The sequence below is a fragment of the Bombyx mandarina genome, chromosome 08 (assembly GCF_030267445.1).
Source record: "Bombyx mandarina strain Sakado chromosome 08, ASM3026744v2".
In the NCBI taxonomy this organism is placed as follows: Eukaryota; Metazoa; Arthropoda; class Insecta; order Lepidoptera; family Bombycidae; genus Bombyx; species Bombyx mandarina.
This window is the reverse complement of record NC_143215.1, coordinates 14,757,020-14,776,874: the sequence shown is the minus strand read 5'-3', so window position 1 is coordinate 14,776,874 and position 19,855 is coordinate 14,757,020.

Below are 19,855 nucleotides of genomic sequence, written 5' to 3'. Positions count from 1 at the left end.
GCCCAGATTTGTCTGACTGCCTTCACAGCAGTCACACTCACAAGCCAGCACTCACAAAGATGTTCCTAATGTTTGATCACATCCTTAATTTTAAAGTTTCCCACCATATACGGTAATAAGAATCCTTTTTAGTGCTTTCTTCGCTACGCACGACTCTAACCTGCGCGATTTATTGGCATCACATTATTTCTGATATCTTGAACACTAAGCAGTTTTAGCAATCATGGACTAGGCGTTTTAATGTAATAACCATACGTAGTATCAAATATTTAATCAGTAAACCGTACCAAAAAAGTAGCTTTAATTAGAATCCTTCTCGTAAACAGATATGAAGTTAACTTTAAAATGAGCAATTAGTATTTTAAAGAGTGAGTGCATCAGGAGATCGCGTTATCCTTATCGCACGCGCATATATAACGGCGATGGTCATAAAGTATCAAAAGAATATGAAGGAACAAGAGGATTCGATTGATGAAAGTAATTCAACTAAGTGTTTTAAAAAAATACAAGTATATCTTAATTATACGGTGAAGATACATTTTTACAGCCATTTTAAGTTGACGAGCATACTGGCCTACAGGTGGTAAGTTGCTACTAAGGCTGGTAGACGGCAGCAATGCCATCACCACAGCCCAGCCGCTAGCCGTGAAGTATTCTCTGCTAAGCTCGTTTGTATAAAGACATGTCAAAGCTCTCAAAAACACCATTACAGACTTTTACAATTTCATTGCAGCTATGTATCTTTTTACTGTCCTTGTAAGCTGACCAACATATGGCCTACCTAATGGTGAACATCGCTTGTCAGCAATACCAGGAATAGAGCCAAGCCATAGAGCTCAGGAAACATCGTGGAGGGGAACTTATTTAAAACCAGGAGATAGTACGTGGTAAAAAGTGTGCAAGCGGAGAATTCCTACAGTCTTCTCGGATCGCTTCCACCATCAGCCAGCGTCTACCGCAAATCGATCAACTGTTGCATTAAGAATAAATTTTATTACTTTTATCACAAGGCACTTAAGGACATCTGTAGCTAATTAGTGCCGTGCACCTTACACAGTGCAGAGACAAAGCAAGCCTAATTAATTAATTATAAACTACAACATAAATTCAATACTAAATTTGGCTATAACTTTGAAATAACTAAATGCAAAAAAAACGAACAAAAAATGCAAATACGTTGTATATTTATACTTTAGGAACACACAATCGAACATCCATGATATCGTGTTTTGCAAATAGCGCATTTGTAATTACAATTGAAACAAATTTATCCCTTTTTTTTAAATATTATCTACATATGTCTGCGTATGTATCTAATAATATCTATGTATGTCGTAAAAGGCGAGATTTATCGGAGAATGGACTGTAGCGTTCTCTAAATATTGACCAGGGCACCGCAATTACCAACTGGTAATGATATTGCAAGACAGGATATATACCTCCGGATACATACCTCATTTCATGGTAGAACATGTATCCCACCAGCTTTTGCGACAAAGCACTCTTCATCATCATCATAGTCATGGTCATGTGGAATCCTTGTTCAGTAAAGCCTTGACAGCTGTTCTCCATAACTCGTGAACTGAGGCTTGGCTCACGCATTTTAAAAATAGGACAGCCAACAGCCATTACACAGTGCAATTGTGGCTTCAATCTCATATTTCAAGGCGATTGGCAACGTCGGTATTGTGATCTCTTTGGATGCCGGTAACCACTTTATACCAGGCGAACTCAATTATTTACGCAATAAAGAAATCTTATTACATGGCATATCTTAAGGCATGTGACTAGGAGATGTATGGAAATGGTAGTACAAGGTAGAGGGGGAAGAGGTCGACCGAAGAAGATATGGATAGAGTGTGTGAATGATGATATGAGAGAGAGGGGAGTTAGTGTTGAGATGACGGCTGATAGACGAGAATGGAAGAGAAAAATTAGCTGTGCCGACCCCACCTAGTGGGATAAGGTGAAGGAAAAGAAGAAGAAGAATAAAGGAATAATTGTCGCGGATTTGCACAAAAAAATTTTTTTTTTTATTTTTAAGATGGGTAGACGAGCTCATAGCCCACCTGGTGTTAAGTGGTTACTGGAGACCATAGACATCTGCAACGTAAATGCGCCACCCACCTTAAGACATAAGTTCTAATGTTTCAAGTATATTTACAGCGGCTGCCCCACCCTTCAAACCGAAACGCATTGCTGCTTCACGGCAGAAATAGGCAGGGCGGCGGTACCTACCTGTGCGGGCTCACAAGAGGTCCTACCACCAGTAAAAATAGCCAATGCTAATAGCTAATAACATAATTCCTGTATTCAAACTTGTCGAATTTGGACAAAACCCGACAATAGTGTACCTAAGAGCAACATTACAAGCGTATGTATAAAATACAACCTTGGATGTGGCAAAGAACTCGTTGCCTTGGACGAAGCAGACGCACAAATTATTTGTACGCCACACATGTGTGAGTTTTACGTGTGCGCGTGTGTGTGCACCGTCGAAAACATGACTCTTCGAACATTATTTATTGTTGTTCATATTTTCTGAGGCTTTCGCGAGTTAGATGTGATTGAACACGTTCGCTGCTTGTTTAAGTTCACGTATTTACTGGTGGTTCACACTTTTTACTGGTGGCAGGACCTCTTGTGAGTCCGCGCGGGTGGGTACCACCACCCTGCCTATTTCTGCCGTGAGGCAGTAATGCGTTTCGGCTTGAAGGGTGGGGCAGCCGTTGTAACTATACTTGAGACCTTAGAACTTTATCTCAATATGCGTGGCGCATTTACGTTGTGGATGTCTATGGGCTCCAGTAACCACTTAACACCAGGTGGGCTGTGAGCTCGTCTACCAATCCAAGCAATAAAAAAAAACACCGCTATTATATTATTATCTTCTTCTTGCTTCGGTTTCCTCAATCCTGAGGGTCGTGACCACCTCCTCGCAACAAGAGTTTATTGTGGACCATTCCATGCCATTTGCCTCTATCTGCCGCCGAGTGTAGAGCATCGTGAACTGTGGTGTCGAGGGTAGTGCGGATCTGGTCAGTCCAACGTGTCGGGCCTCTACCTCGTGGTCTTCTTCCGTTCACCTTGCCAGTCACCATTAGCTTCTCTAAGCAGCCGTGATCCTTTCTTGCAATGTGGCCAAAGTATTCCAGAACTCTATTATATTATAGCGTATTGTAAAAACACAAAATTCACATGAAAGGATACTGCATGTGTTTCCGAGGCATCTTAGACAATAGTAAGCCTAGAGTCGAGTCACTACAGAATTATGAATGATACGGAAATGGCGTAATACAACTCCATTATTTTTTTTTTCTTAGATGGTTGGACGAGTTCACCGCCCATCTGATGTTAAATGGTTACTGGAGCCCATAGACATTTACAACGTAAATGGGTCAACCACCTTGAGATATAAGTTCTAAGGTCTCAGTATAGTTACAACGGCTGCCCCACCCTTCAAGCCGCAACGCATTACTGCTTCACGGCAGAAATAGGTGGGGTGGTGGTACCTACCCGTGCGGACTCACAAGAGGTCCTACCACGAGTATTATAGTATAGTAAAATAGTAACTACGTAACAAATTATAAAGACGAAAAAAAATTAGGGAAAATTTAGGCACGGCGAAGAATTTTTAATGAATAAGGAAATAAGGAGAACGCAAGAAGAGAGAAAGAATCACTGAATAAGAAAAATAAAAGACAGAATATAAGAATAACATCGTGAAAGGAATAATATGAGACAACATGAAAGGAATAACATCGTGTAATAAAAATCAAACCCGCAAAATTATAATTTGCGTAATTACTGTGGTAGGACCTCTTGTGAGTCCGCATGAGTAGGTGCCACCACCCTGCATATTTCTGCCATGAAGCAGTAATGCGTTTCGGCTTGAAGGGTGGGGTAGTCGTTGTAACTATACCTAAGACCTTAGAGCTTATATCTCAAGGTGGGTGGCGTATTTACGTTGTAGATGTCTATGGGCTCCAGTAGCCACTTAACACCAGGTGGGCTGTGAGCTCGTCCACCCATCTAAGCAATAAAAAAAATAAAAACCCCAGTGAGTGAACTTGTTAATGCTAAATAAGTTTGAACTTAAACTTTGAAAGCTTCAGCAGAATTCGTGGAAATTCTAAAAAGTCTTTGTTTACACCTAGTTCTTGGGCAGACTGCGACCTGGCCGTGAACTCAAGTCCTTGATCCCGTTCAGATCATTTGTTATCTTGGGACCTCAATGCTTACTCATTACGCACAGCCTAGACCTTAACGTAGTCTAAAATAAATTCAGAAGGTCAAGCATGCGCAAAATTTACTCACTCCGTACTAAATTAAATCGGTAGATTATAATTTCAAACACTTCTCAATGTTAAAATACATGGGTTTTAATAATAAGTAAATAACATAGTTATAGAACCGTTTTTAACCACTTCTCATAATGAGCAGTAGTGGAAAATCAAAGACTCAAGAAAAAATCAAAGTGTTTTATGAAACTCTTATATTGTCATGGTTTTTTCTGGAGTCTTCCGCAGTTTTTCATGGAACGTCAAAATTCAAAATATGTCATAGACAGAGAATCAAAGATGTAAAAAAGAAAATTATATTCTTACAAATCTTGATTCGTTGGCACAGCAGTCTGGTAAAGGGAAATTTAGATTTAAATACATTAAATGGTAAGCGGTGACTTTTTTAAGCACGCGTACTGAACCTACGCCTATATATCTACGCTATATCATACTTTGTGTGACGTCAGTCGATTATTACTTCCGCACGTGTATCTCCCACGCTATTACTTTGTTTTGTTTTAAAACTTTATTATTTTACCATAAAAAAAACCCTAAAAGGAAATCATAATTTAAAACAAAAACAAAAAAGTACATGGCTTGTGAAGTGATTCCCACCTTCCACATTCTTCACACAACCGAAACCTAACATCATCTGTCACGTCCTTACGGATCCGTCAGATCCAATAACCCTTGCATTAGACGCCTTCAGCTCTAACACTAGGAGCAGCCTTAGGAACCCGGTAACCGTACTCGCCGAACTTGACAAAGAGTTCGACTTGCAACCTAACCTAAACATCAGCCCGCTGAGTTTCTCGCCGGATTCCCTCGCGATTCCGATCCGGTAGTAGATTCATTCGCGAAGCAGCTGCTCTTGAGTTGTTAGGTCTCCTTCGGAGGCGCTCGGGTAGCTGTTAGCAAATTCCACCCCCTCCTGGCTGAGCCTTTGCTCGCCCACCTGTCCTGATGAAACTGGAGAGACCTCAGGGCCACCAGTAATCCCTCATTCATAAAAAAAAAGAAAAAAAACTATCGTCTCCTACATGGCTATAATCCATACACTACGTAACGTGGATGCTGCCACATGGCTTTTTAAAAGTAAAATGCTCAGGCTCAGTAAAATTTCCTGAATACTTTGGAACCTATTAGGCAGAGGGGGGGGGGGGCTACCCGTGCCTACAATATCTTATATCTTCATCGTGAAATTTATTCGTTGCCATACAGCTCATTACGTCTATAAATATCACATCATTGAGATACAAAATCGAAATCTCAATTGAGTTTTATACCGGCTATCTCATCCTTCAAATAAAAACGCGGCAAATATAGACAAGGTGGTGATACCTACCCGTGCGGACTCACCACACCTATCACTGGTAATGTAAGAAATTACCCAAATACAGATCTACTAAAAAAATTTATACAAGCTTTGAGCTTCGGTGCGATCGCATCAATCCATTTACAAACACGCTGATCGTCTCATTCACTTAGCCATGGAGATTGCTCATGGAAAACCGCTTTCATCTATTTCCTTTTTAAATCCAAAAAAAAGAGGCTTTTTTTTCTTTTTTTATTGCTTATATGGGTGGACGAGCTCACAGCCCATCTGGTGTTAAGTGGTTACTGGAGCACATAGACATCTACAACGTAAATGCGCCACCCACCTTGAGATATAAGTTCTAAGGTCTCAAGTATAGTTACAACGGCTGCCCCACCCTTCAAACCGAAACGTATTACTGCTTCACGGCAGAAATAGGCAGGGTGGTGGTACCCAGCCGCGTGGACTCACAAGAGGTCCTACCACCAATAACAACGGCTTCCATTGAAATAGCGCGTAAATTATCTTCACGTGTTGTTTCACGTTCGAAACGGATGCCCGCAACCATTTCCAAAGTTCCCGGGCCGCATTTAACACATTCTCCTTGCGTTCTCGGGCAACAAAATTTTCGAACGTAACCATTTTATTATTAGTGTAGATATAGACTTGCACGGAAACCCGTCTCTCTCGTTTGTGTGCGTGTAATGCAATACAAAAGAATGTCGTAAATATAATAAACAATATACATTAAACTTTTTCGTGTGCATCATGCCTGTCTGTGCACCAAGTATCCTCCTCCTGCAGGCTTCCGCCTCAGGAGTCATGTATTTTAATGTTGAGGTATGCTTTATATAAAGAAAAAGCCGTACTAACAAATATCTCTCTAAGGAACACTGTAAGCACTTCATTTTTACCAACATACTTACGAACACCTCAAGATTTTCATTTCTTTCGTAGATAGAATCTTGTTTGTAAATTGGAAAAATAATGGTTTCTGTATTGATACAAATCTGACGAAGATATATGAAATGATACTGAACTGTTTCTATATTTGCCTATCTTTATTAGATCATCATCATAGATGCGCGTAATGCAAAAAAAATTTGAAAAGCCACATGAAGTAACTTACTTCCACAAAGACAGATTAAAACCGTGCAATGAAAATCAAAACTAGCAAAAATTACTATTTGCGTAATGAAGATACAATTGAGACATAGATTTGAAGTGTCAACATAGGTCGCAACATTCGCTTTCTACTCCGCAAACCACTTAACGCAAGTTGGACCGCAAGCTCATTCGACAAAAGGATTAAAAAAAAAATTTTTTAAAAACTTTCAACAGCTATTTTATCTTGTCAGTTTCGCATTTCTTACACCCTGTTCTATACAGTCAAATCTCAAAGTGGGTTTATTCTATTGAAAGTTCTTCTAACTCCAATTACCACTGAACACCCGATAAACCGTGACCTCATCTTCCTTATAGTCAAAAAACGACTTTAATTACAGGACGCTAATGACTATTATGAACTCCACAATAAAAACAAAAGAACCAAATTAATTTTACAACACACGTTCCAAGTGAAGCAAACCAATCACAAAAACGTAATCATAACACAGACGCACCCAAAAACCATTTTAATGGGCCGAAATGCATTTTAAATCGATTCGTTCCCATTCCGACGGCCCGCAGTGTAAAGTGCACTGCACTGTGCATTTGCCAAAATATTTTTTTCTAAATATGTAACCGAGTTCGTTAACCCCGGCCTCCTATCGGCGGAACGGCTTAGATCGCGTCTCGAGCATACACAAACGTAATATTGTTAAAATACACATATACACTATATATGTAATTATGCATGTAAATGTGTTTGTGTGCAGTTTAATGGCATGACTTGTATTTTTTTTAGATAATGACGCAGTTAAATGTATAGGATTCAACACGCTGTGTGTTTTTGGGTGTAGGCAGGAAACTACGATTCAGCAGGGCGTATTGTGAGCACGGATGGGTTTGAAAGGTAAAACAGTCTCTATACAACATACCTCATGTCTCAAGGTGAGTAGCAGCATTTACATTTTTATGTCTACGTTATGTTATTAGTTAAAAATAATTGCACAGCTTGAGAACATTTTTTCCCTATAAGTATTTTTGTTAAGAAATTCTTTGTTTTTGGATCTCATAAAAGAGCATGTACGTGATAAAGTTTGTATTAAAAATAATATAAATCCTGTTCTGGCCTCACAGTGTACTTAATCATCAGTAATTACGCAAATTTATTAAACATTAGGCACAAAATACAGATAACTACACTGACGTTAATGTTCTTCTCTGTTGTATTGTACGGGATTTTCTTTCCAAATTTAAATTGGCCATTCCATTTAGCGGTAGGCAGCGGCTTGGCTCTGCCCTTGGCATTGCTGAAGTCCATGGGCGACGGTAACCACTCACCATCAGGTGGGCCGTATGCTCGTCTGCCTACAAAGGCAATAAAAAAAATAAAAAATAAAAACCAAATATGCAAAAATAAAATAAAAAATCTTCCAATGAACTTTTAACTAAATGATTACTTTTTTAATTGCTAAAATGTTTAGACGAGTTTACGGTTCACCTGGTATTAAGTGGTTACCGGAGCCCATAGGCATCATCACCTTGAGATGCGAGTTCTAAATCACCATTTTTACAGTTCATCGGCTGCTCCACCTTTCAAACCGAAGCGCATTACTGCTTCACAGCAGAAATATGTTATACTACCAATGCAGTTTAAATGATTTTATTGGCAGAGGAGCACCTGATAGAAAGTAGCCATTGTCATCCAGGCACGTCAGCAATACCAGGAGCTACAACCAAACCGCTGTCTGCTGCTGATTTCTAAAACAAGTTTTTTTTTATTGCTTAGATGGGTGGACGAGCTCACAGCCCACCTGGTGTTAAGTGGTTACTGGAGCCCACAGACATCTACAGCGTAAATTCGCCACCCACCTTGAGATATAAGTTCTAAGGTCTCAGTATAGTTACAACTGCTGCCCCACCCTTCAAACCGAAACGCATTACTGCTTCACGGCAGAAATAGGCGGGGTGGTGGTACCTACCCGCGCGGACTCACAAGAGGTCCTACCACCAGTAAAAATATAAATAAATATCAAGTGAAATTAATGAAGCTAGCGTCATATTATCTATGACAAAATCCCCTAAACAATAACAATATCGGCTTTAAGCCGCAAAGCTTCCACTTAACAATGAGTTTCGCTGCCAACAGCGATCATTTAACCGGTTAATAGAACTAAAATACCAAACTTACGTTTTTGGTTAGATAAGGGCAACCGTCCCTTGACCTCAGAGGTCGAACAAGGTCGCGAGGGTAGAATAGTTAACATAAAGAGGGTCGGATTCAATGACCAAGTTAACTTGAAGGTATTACCTGAAATTTACACTTGTTAACTTTTTTTTTTATTGATGGGTGGACGAGCTCACAGCCTGGTGTTAAGTGGTTACTGGAGCCTATAAACATCTACAACGTATATGCACCACCCACCTTGAGATATAAGTTCTAAGGTCTCAGTATAATTACAACGGCTGCCTCACCCTTCAAGCCGAAACGCATCACTGCTTCACGGCAGAAATAGGCAAGGTGGTGGTACCCACCCGCGCGGACTCACAAGAGGTCCTACCACCAGTAATAACTTTACTGATCATCTTTAGGTAAGCGAAATCGTAGAGGAGAATTTCTCGTCATCTTGAACCACGAGGTCTCCAAACCTTAAATGACTTCGAGACAGCTAGTGATGGGGAGTGGTCACCGTCAGTCATAGACATCAACAGCTCAGCCAACCGCAGTTATCTTCACCGCAAGCCACATTTATCGGAATCCAAAGAGTCACTTAAACTAGAAAGACCTATATTAATATATTATATTGAGTGCCAATACAAAATACGTATATAAGAAATGCTATCCATATAAGTAGAGTGTGGTCCAAATTGAAAAGTTTTCGGTGGCGAGTAATGGATAGGAAAGAAAATCGTAGCCTTCTCCTCTGGCGATATGTCTGGCTATGGGACTCCAATGCAAATGGATAACATCTAGTCACAAGATCAAGATCACAAACGATTCTTATCCTTGAAATCGGTCGATGTTCCGACACGCTGCAATCAAGACATTATGTATTTAGTTATAGTACGTGTATAGTATAAAATCATGTTAACGTTGAATGTGTGCATTTGTTTTTCGACTGATGTTATGTTATGTACAGATGTGTGGAACGTATTTTTGTTTGTTGAGTTTATTTCCCGTGCAAAGCGATTCCGTTGAGGCAGGCTGTGTTCATACCAGGGCCTCTCTCTAGGGCCTGGAGACGGAGACGCTCGCCGTTGACTATGCTGACAAGGAGAGAGTCTCGTCCTAATGCAGCGGAAGTTTGAGCCTGGATACATGGACATATCACCTTCGGGGAATTGCAGGTGCTAACGGGATACTGCTATTTCGGCCGCTACCTGCACCTCGTTTGCCCGGAGGGAGCCAACGCTGGAGTGCCACCACTCCTAACTGCGACTAGGACACGGCGGAGAACACGCCAGCGTACTACTTCGCTTTCGTGAAGCTACGCCGTGTGATTATCGCGAAGATAGAACCATACCTGTCACTGCCACCGGAGTAGAGTCCATCCATACTACCTGGAGCAACTGCGTTCATCCACAGTGCGTTTCCAAAGACCTTTTTTGCCACGTACCATCCGGCTATGGAATGAGCTCCCCTCCACGGTGTTTCCCGAGCGCTATGACATGTCCTTCTTCAAACGAGGCTTGTAGAGAGTACTTAACGATAGACAGCGGCTTGGGTCTGCCCGTGACATGGCTGATGCCCTTGGGCGACGGTAACCACTCACCATCGGGTGGGCCGTATGCTCGTCATCCTATACGGCAATAAAAAAAAAGTTACGATGCTCGGCAGCGACGAGTTAAGACGTGAGGAACTACTACCGATCCGGATACCAGAGTAGGGCATTCGTCCAACTTCAGCTTCTGTGAGGAGGTAGTCTCCTCTTAATTATACTCACGGGGCGATATGACGGAGTCGTGGCTCGGTGGCACCAAGAGGATGAGACGACGCTGCGGCGGCCGCGTTCCTCGTCGTGCATTCCTATGACGGCTTAACACCAGCGAGCCGTAAGCTCGACTGCTCACCTAAAACAATAAAAAAAACAACTAACACTCTCAAATACAGTCTTAACTTCCGTGTAACTTCCAGGGTGAAAGCTTTATGTAGTTTTAGCGACATTTTTGCAACTTTACAGGAGAGAACGATTAGATAGCGGTTAGGTTAAACATTAGGCAGCGGCTTGGCTCTGTCCCTGGCATTGCTAACGTCCCCGAGTGACGGTAACCACTCACCATCGGCTGGGCCGTATACTCGTCTGCCTACACGGGCAATAAAAAAAAAAGAGAAAGGCTAAAATTTAAAAAAAAACATCATAAAAATAAACTTCTTCAGCTATTTGAATGGAGTAAACATATTTAATTGTAGTTCAATTAAAAACATAGAGCTGTTGAGATGCTAATATACAAAAAAATGCACCTTTGATTACAAAGATAAATGTGTCGTCGTATGAAATGAAATGTCGCTTCAACGAAATAGAATTTCACCCCTCGGAATATTAACTAAAACATTATAAACATATTACCGACGCATTAAACATAAAATCTAATTAGAAACGATCCCATAAACTCTTAACGACAACCTTGAACGACCTCACAACTCACATTCACACACACACACACATATAACACACCATCAACAAAACCCCATGTCCGAGCAAGGTAACCTTGAAAATTCCGCACTATCAATAGACTCGTACGAAAGAGATGGCTGTATTCTCGGGGAAGGGTGCGAGAGGAATGCAACAACAACATAAGAAACGCAAGGTCTCCGGATAGTGGGTCAACCTGTCTAGCCGACGTCTAGCACCCACACTACCGCTTTTCGTACAGTTTACAAAACAGGATTTTAGAAAACGTTATATTATTAAATACTATTCAAACTGCCTTTATTTTATTTATTTATTTATTTATTTATACTTTATGCACATAACAAAAATTGTACACAGGCGGACTTAATGCCATGGGCATTCTCTTCCAGTCGACCATAGGGTGGTGCAGAGATAATTTACAGTTCCTAGTAGTGCAGAGATAATTTACAGCTTTTATTTATTTATTTTATTATATTATTTATCTTAAATATCTCTATAATACTATTCGTCAAGACCGAAGAATGATTAAAATAACTAGTTTTTACGTAATGACATAGTATATTCATAGACACGTTTCTCAGATAAATCAATCTAAATAACATCACTATTAGCTTTATGTTTGGTCGCTAAATAAAACAATAATTACATTATTTCCAATTGAATGTTAAAAGACTCAATTCTAATACTTAATTAATTTTTTATTTTTGTTACTATTAGACAAGTTAACGGGCATACTTTTAAGCAGTTACGGCAGCTGTAGGCAGCGGCTTGCCTATGCCCCTGGCATTGCTGAAGTCCATGGGCGACGGTAACCACTCACCATCAGCAGGGCCGTATGCTCGTCTGCCTACAAGGACAATAAAAATAAAAAAAATCAATTGAGCCTACATGAGACGAAATGAAGCTAGATATATCTTACTCGTCCTGTCGTAATGCATGGTCAGTACGCAACAAAAATAATAACATATATACCGTATATACCTATATTACCTATATACTACCATATATTATGTGCAACAGGGACTAAAAATCTTAAAAATTAATTTGGATATAGTATTTTCATCCGCATTCACTTGTTGTAATAATAATTAAAGCTGCTTCGATGACTTAATATTGCGTTTATTGTTCACATTATATCAAATGGTGAAAGGCTATTTGGTTCAAGCGACATTTAGCTTATTTATCTTTGTAATTAACAGATGCGTTTTATTGTTTATATATGTTTTTATTTTTTTGTTTTTTATTTTTTTTTCTTGTCCTGTAGTTGTAATGAATATTGTGAACTTAACACATTAAAATTTGTCCTGCTTAGTTGTGCGCGCATGGCTTATGTTATAAGCCAAATTTTTTACTTGTTTTTATTTATTGTGTATTTTTTTCTTTTTTAGCTTGTAATGTGTCTTGCCCAGCTTGTTTGTGTCTAATAAATAAATAAATATTGGTATTAGCATCAACAGTACGATGCTTTTAATTGAACTTCAATTAAGTTTACTCCATTCAATCAGCTGAACATGTTATTTTGTTTATGTGGTCATCATTATCCTGCCCTTTTCCCAGTCACCTGGGATCGGCGCAACATGTTTTCTCCTTCCATACTCTTCTATCATATACCATTTCTTCGCTCAATCCCCTCTTACCCATATCGTCTTTCACGCAATCCGTCCATTTCTTCTTAGGTCTACCCCTTCCTCTATATCCTTCCACATTCATAGTTAACATTCTCTTACCAATCTCATTGTCATTTCGTCTCATCACATGTCCATACTATCCCAAACGCGCACTTCTCAGCTTTTTTGCTCGGCTATTTTGTTTATGTGGTATTTTTTCCAAATTTTGAACTTTAAATGACTCTCCTGTAAAGTTGGAAAAATGTCCCTTAAATGATATAGCCTTTAGCCCCCCGATATTATTACGAATGTTCCGAGAATTTGTCAGCTTTCGTTTAATCGTATATATTTAATTACAACTAGAGGTCCCGCAGTAGTCAAAATTCGACTATAATTAATTGGAATTGTAAGTTTGTACACTATTAAGGTTCTAGTTACAGATTTCGTCAAAACCTCACCAGAGACAAGTAAGATTAAAGATAAAAAATATTAACCTATTCTCAATTTCACCACAGACTTTAAGCAATAACAAAAGTTTGACAATAAACAAAGAGTACCTATATTTACTTAAACGTGTGTGTCAAACACATGGCAGTGTGTGTAATATTTTCTTTATTAACTTAATGTATCTTTTATGCATTATTAAAAAAAAATTGTATTCTGTTCTCCTTCTCTATATTCTCTATAAGTGTGGAAAATTTCATACTACTCCGTCCGCGCAATTTTCGTAAAAAGGGATACAAAGTTTTGCTTCGCGTATTAATATATAGATATGTCCGAGACGATCATTAGTTTAGTAGCTAAACAAAACGCAGCACGATTCCCGAGAGATGGCAACACGATTGCGGTATCGTCGGAACTCGGCTAACTTCGTGCTACGACAGAGCCTAGCCGATGGAGGCGCGTAGACACCATCACACTTTCCAACCGGCCTTCTTGAAGAGCGGTGCCTCCGTCCTAAGAACTGTCATTCGTTTTCGTTTGCTAACGTCAAGAGAAGATTTCTAAATTGCTCTAAGATAACAAACGTGATTGATGTACTCAGTATTTCTCTTAGCTCGATCACCCTATTCGTCCCAAAGACGTCTAACGATGGTGTTAATAATTGTAGCTTCTCCGATATATATTTTTAGTCGCCGACTCTCATTGTACAGGAAATCCTAGTTTGAAACCCGAAGACCGTGTCCTACTTATGTCCAGTTATTATTTAATATATTCAAAAATTATCCGTTAGTTATTTTGAATATGATATAATCCTTAAATTAAAATAGTAAACCCAAGACTAATAATAACTGGGCACAAATCGTGCACTGTCACCTGGCCCAAATTTGGATCCCCTGTGTTATGGGTACCTGAGACTGACATACTCATACTTATATACGTTTAAATATATACGTATACAGATAAGAAACACCCAGACAAAGAGCAACTGAGCCCGTTCATCACACGAATGCTTGCCCGATGTGGGAATCAAGCCAAATTATAATTTGCGTAATTACTGGTGGTAGGATGTCTTGTGATTCCGCACGGGTAGGCAACACCACCCTCCCTATTTCTGCCGTGAAGCAGTGATGTGTTTCGGTTTGAAGGGTGGGGCAACCGTTGTACTATGCTGAGATCTTAGGACTCGTATTTCAAGATAGAAGCATTTACGCTGTAGATGTCTATGGGCTCCGGTAACCACTTAACATTAGGTGGGCCGTGAGCTCGTCCACCTACTTATGCAATAAAAAATAAAATAAAAAACCCATGACCCTAGGAACAACAATCAGGGCCGCTAACTACCGCACCACCGAGTCAGTAGTAGTAGTAAAAATAGTTTTAATTAAATGGAAAATGATCGATTATTATAGTCATTTCTGCAATCAGTACATTTCACACACACGCGCTCGTCGAGAACTAGTTGTGTGTCGCACACGGGCCGAGTGTAGACGTCATCCTCACATGAACCACCAACGAACATTGTGCCTTCACGTGCTATATATCTACATCACATCCAAGCTATAAACCTCTCGGGTATTTCCAGTATGAAGCTCTGGCTAGTAACCACTTTTAATAGACCCATACATTTGCGTATCCCCAAAAACATACTAACTTAGATAAAAGATATGTGTATGTTGAATTGGGATTTTGGCACATAAAATAAAATTATTCCACCGTTGACAACACTTTTATTCTTCTTTTCTAAAATCTTCTGTATTAAGGGTGGATTCGACCAAACAAGAGTAAATCTTATTCTTAGAAGAACTCGTTAGTTAATCGAGAGTAAATCAATTTTACGTTTTACCATCTACAATTCTAAGAATAGTGGGCCTATTCGGGAATTGTTACTATACTGCCGTTTCGCACGGAATAACGGAGCTATTCCTAGAATAAAGTAATGGCGTCAGTCAGTCCAACATCTGATTTCTGTCATTTCATAAATATTTATTTTGTTTGAATTTCATGTCAACGCAATGCACTAAATTATTATTAATAGTCTGGCATTGTGTAATGCAACGTTTAAACGAAAAAAGATAAAACCACACGACAAAACTTGACAATTCCCTCAAACAAACAACAATTAAATTAATACGTTTGACAGCTAGACATCTTGATAATGTATTCTGTTGTTTATTTGTTTTTTGGTGTACAATAAAGAATACTCTCTCTCTCTCTATCTTACACTACAGCTACTTTTTCACACTAAAATACGGCAAAATCGAGTTGAGACTATGTATGCTCTTACACTATGCCGTTGTACAACAACATTTATTTGCCGGATTTTATTTTCGTTCACCATTCACTCTGATATTCGCGTATTGTTATTCCTAGCGCAAGTATACTATCGTTTATGTGGAAAAACGCCTATGGATTTACTCGAGATTAAAATCATGGAACAGTTATTCGTGTATAAATTTAAGTTTGGTCGAATCCACCCTAAGTGAATTAAAAATTATCTGATACCCTTTTTACGCCTTGCTTATTCCATCGTCTCCGCCATCTTCCTTTTTCTCTGTCATTTTCTCTATCATTCCGTTTTCCCTTTCTTTCCGTTTTCTCTCACTTACATCTTGACACTCCGCTCCACACTCTTTTCATACGTCCCGCTCTTACTATATGAATGTAAGTTTTTATATAAAACTACTAACAAATAAGAACGACTTACTATGTTATTTAAAAAGGAAATGTGAAATAAAGGCTTTTAACATTTACGTTATGTTAGAAGAGTAAAAAATTAAATGCGACTACTGACATTATCTTTAACTATGTCAAAACAGTACTGACAGATTGATATGCTTCCAGTCTGCTAGTAGAGGTTTGTTTTGCATCTTGTTCTAGGAAATTTTGAATGATTTGTGTATATTTTTTGTTCAGTATTCATGAAGTGACCGTAATATAAAATGCGTTGGATCGTGAACGTCTTCTTAAAACTAGCTCGCTTTACAATTTAAAATGAGTACCTATATCACGTAATTATGTATTCAGTATTATTCATTAAATAGACAACTTCCGTAAGACTTTCGTATTAAATCTTATAGCTTTGTAAGTTAGAGTTAGAGAGTTCCTAACGGTAAGCAGCAGGTTAGTTCTGCATATGACATTGCAGACGTCGATGGGCGACAGTAACCACTCACCATCATGATGGCCGTATACTCGTCTGCCTACAAGGGCAATAAAAATAAAAAGGTAAAAATGATATCTGCCATCTGGCTGTCTTCAGAGAGGATCGCATATCCTGATACTCGCACCGTATAACTTTTCTTCTTCTCACCTTTATCCCGCGTTATTTAAGGTCAGTTCAGCATGTCTTCTTGTCGCATTCCTCATGTCTGTGTCCATCGTGACCAATCGTGACCATCTCCTCCCATTATTTTATTTTATTTTATTTGAAAGACAAACAGTGAACATAAACTAAATAAAATCTAACCTTACAACTAAACACCTGTGGGCTACTCCATCTCCAAACACCATTTAAATTTCTCCGCACTTAAATAGCTAAAAACTGTGGCATCGCATCGCCTAGAATTAAAAATTAATACAAAACTTACATACGAATATTATTTATCTATTACTCTCACACTTGAGTATAGTATATTTGAGTTAACTTTTACGCGATCGAGAACGTTAAACAACTCTCACTAAGCACAGAGGTCTTATGGAAGTAATACTTCAATATCATTAGTGCATGATGTTTTTATTGTGCTTAACTAAATATCCACTTGATTCTTTAAAGGTTTTGGTTCAGGCTATGTTCTCGAGATATACATACATAATGCGAGTGACAGGCAGCTGTATACCTGTACCATATATAATATACCAAAGTCGTTGTTTTCATAATTAAATAGCTGACCCGACAACGCTGTTTTGCCATATGGATTTTTTCTGGGAAATATTGCTACGCCGGTAAGAGTAAAGCCATCTATCGCCGAATAGTCGAACAAATATCGAAGGATCTAGTAGCATCTAGAACGTTAAAAAAGTACAACGCCATCTATTGTCAGATAGCGGAAACACACAATACTCGACTTGTGTGAAATATTCTCGATAATTCTAGGCATGTCGTATCGACTATAAAAGCATTGCAGAGATGGCACGTGTCAGTCACGCAGTCAGTGTGTAATCGAAACTACTCGAAGCGAAGCGGAAGTAGCGAAGTGATAATTTTAAAGCGTTTGTGAAGTGTTTTAAGTGTTCTAAGTGCTGATACAGTGTTAACTTGTAATTTGGTAGACTTTTATTTATTCCGAACCTCAGCGCGTAAAAATATGTTTCTTTGGGTGAACCACCCTTAACCTTTGGGGGTAGGGAAAATAGATGTAGACCGATTCTAAAATCGATATGCAGACAAGTTTTCTTGAGAATCGGTTGAGCCATTTCGAAGGAGTTTGATAACAGGCACTGCGACACGAGAATTTTATATATTGGATTTATACAACAGACCTCAAAGTGCACGCAGTTGACCATGGGCTTTGTGCAATATCATTACAAGCTAGGCACGATTCATATCATAGAGTTTTACTTATCTTTTTAGTATTATCTAAATTTTGTACAAAACATACGATCCAACCAAGGAAATATTACTTTGAAAGTGTGTGAAGGTTCGAATAATCTCTGACTTTCTCCAGACTAAAGAGCTTTCTTAAAAGGAGCTTAGTACAACTTATTTTTTTCAGGTGTAATTTGTTGTAAACTTTTCCCTTTGCTCACCGTATTTCTTTCTACCGGAAAGAAAACCGATTTATTTTGTATTCTGAATACCAATGTAATTTATATTATAGAAAATAGTTACTTATTTCATTATACCACCACCTTATTCTACGATTGCATACTTCATTATAAATGTCATATAGAGAAATCTGAAAAAAAAACCACTTTAACAAAAAAACACTAATAGACTGTTTTCATATAATTGTACATAATGATAGGTCATCACAGCTTCCATCCACGAACTACAGTAATCACTGACCATCAGGCAGGCGGTATGTTCATCTATCTAGGTGATAAAATCAGTTCAGCGATAGCAAATCGAAGCCATAAATAAGTAAATTGGAATAATGGCAAACTTTTCATGCCAGTTTGTAAGGGTATCCTACAATAAAAACAGAATAACTTTTTTCAGCTGAGAATAAATAGATTTTGGCATCCCCATTCCGCGTTACCCACTAATTGAGAGAAGAAATTAATTCATACTAATCGAGACACCTTGTTCAATTAATTAAAAAAAAAATACATTAAACAAAATAAACATAGCGCCTTCAATTCGAAAATTCAACAAACAATGAAAAAATACAATTTAAACGAAAACAATGTTCGTAATTTAAAATGTAATGACGTTCCGTTTCACGCTGGACAGACTACCACGAAAATTAAACAGTACACGAGTGTGCCGTGCCAGTTTAAAAATTATTTTTTCACTGCTTATCCAGTCTGTGTTCGGAACGTATACAGAGAGAAAAAAAACCAAAAAAGACACTAATACAAACACGCGAATCCATCATGTGGACAACGAATTTAACGCACACATTAAAAAACATACTTAACACAGATAAACATCCGCACGATACAAATGCAAAAAGAATGCATTAAAATACGCACACATATAGAAAAACGCACACATGAAATGGAAATTCGGTGTTCTTATAATCAAAATTTGTGCATCAGTGTTTGTAACACGGTTCTCACGTAAGTGCAATGCTAGATCTACCAATACGACTACAGCATTCGAATACCAACCTTAATTCGAAAAAAATAAAATTCAAAATTATTTTATACCAACTAATGATCGGTTTGCATTAAAACGTATGTGTGCGTGAGCGATTCATGCCTTTTATTCCTTTTTTAAATTTCACCGTTTAGTTCAATCTATTTATTGGTCGGTATTGATGTGTGCGTTGCGGTTACGTCAGCACACGCGGTCGCGAGCGTGTGTGTGCGCGCGAAAGTGCGTAGAAAAATGGCGAGATAAATTTAATTTTAAAACAGGGTCTCTGACTGAAACGTGATTTCGATGCACATTGTTGGCAACGATCGACGATCTATTAATAAAATTAGGTATAATAATGTCCTGAACATAGTGAATTGAAATATTGAATGTTACCAAATAGATATCGCGGCCCCGACTATTTTTCCCGCGAAGCTGTAATGCGATCCGGTTTGAGACAACCATACCATACAATTTAGATTCGACCTCAAGATGGTTGACGCTGTTATATCTATGACATCCGCCATTGAACGCCGGATGAGCCGTGAGCACACAACAAAAACATAAATTAGTTCTTTAAAATTTTCTATAACCACGCGTCCTTTTTGAGTGGCTTGAATTCAGCAGACAGCGGTATGAATGTTCCCCTAGTATTGCTTATGTCCACGACTAGTAGTGGCGGTAAAAAAATTATGTATAGTAAATAATAAGCGTTTGTCTGGGTTAAT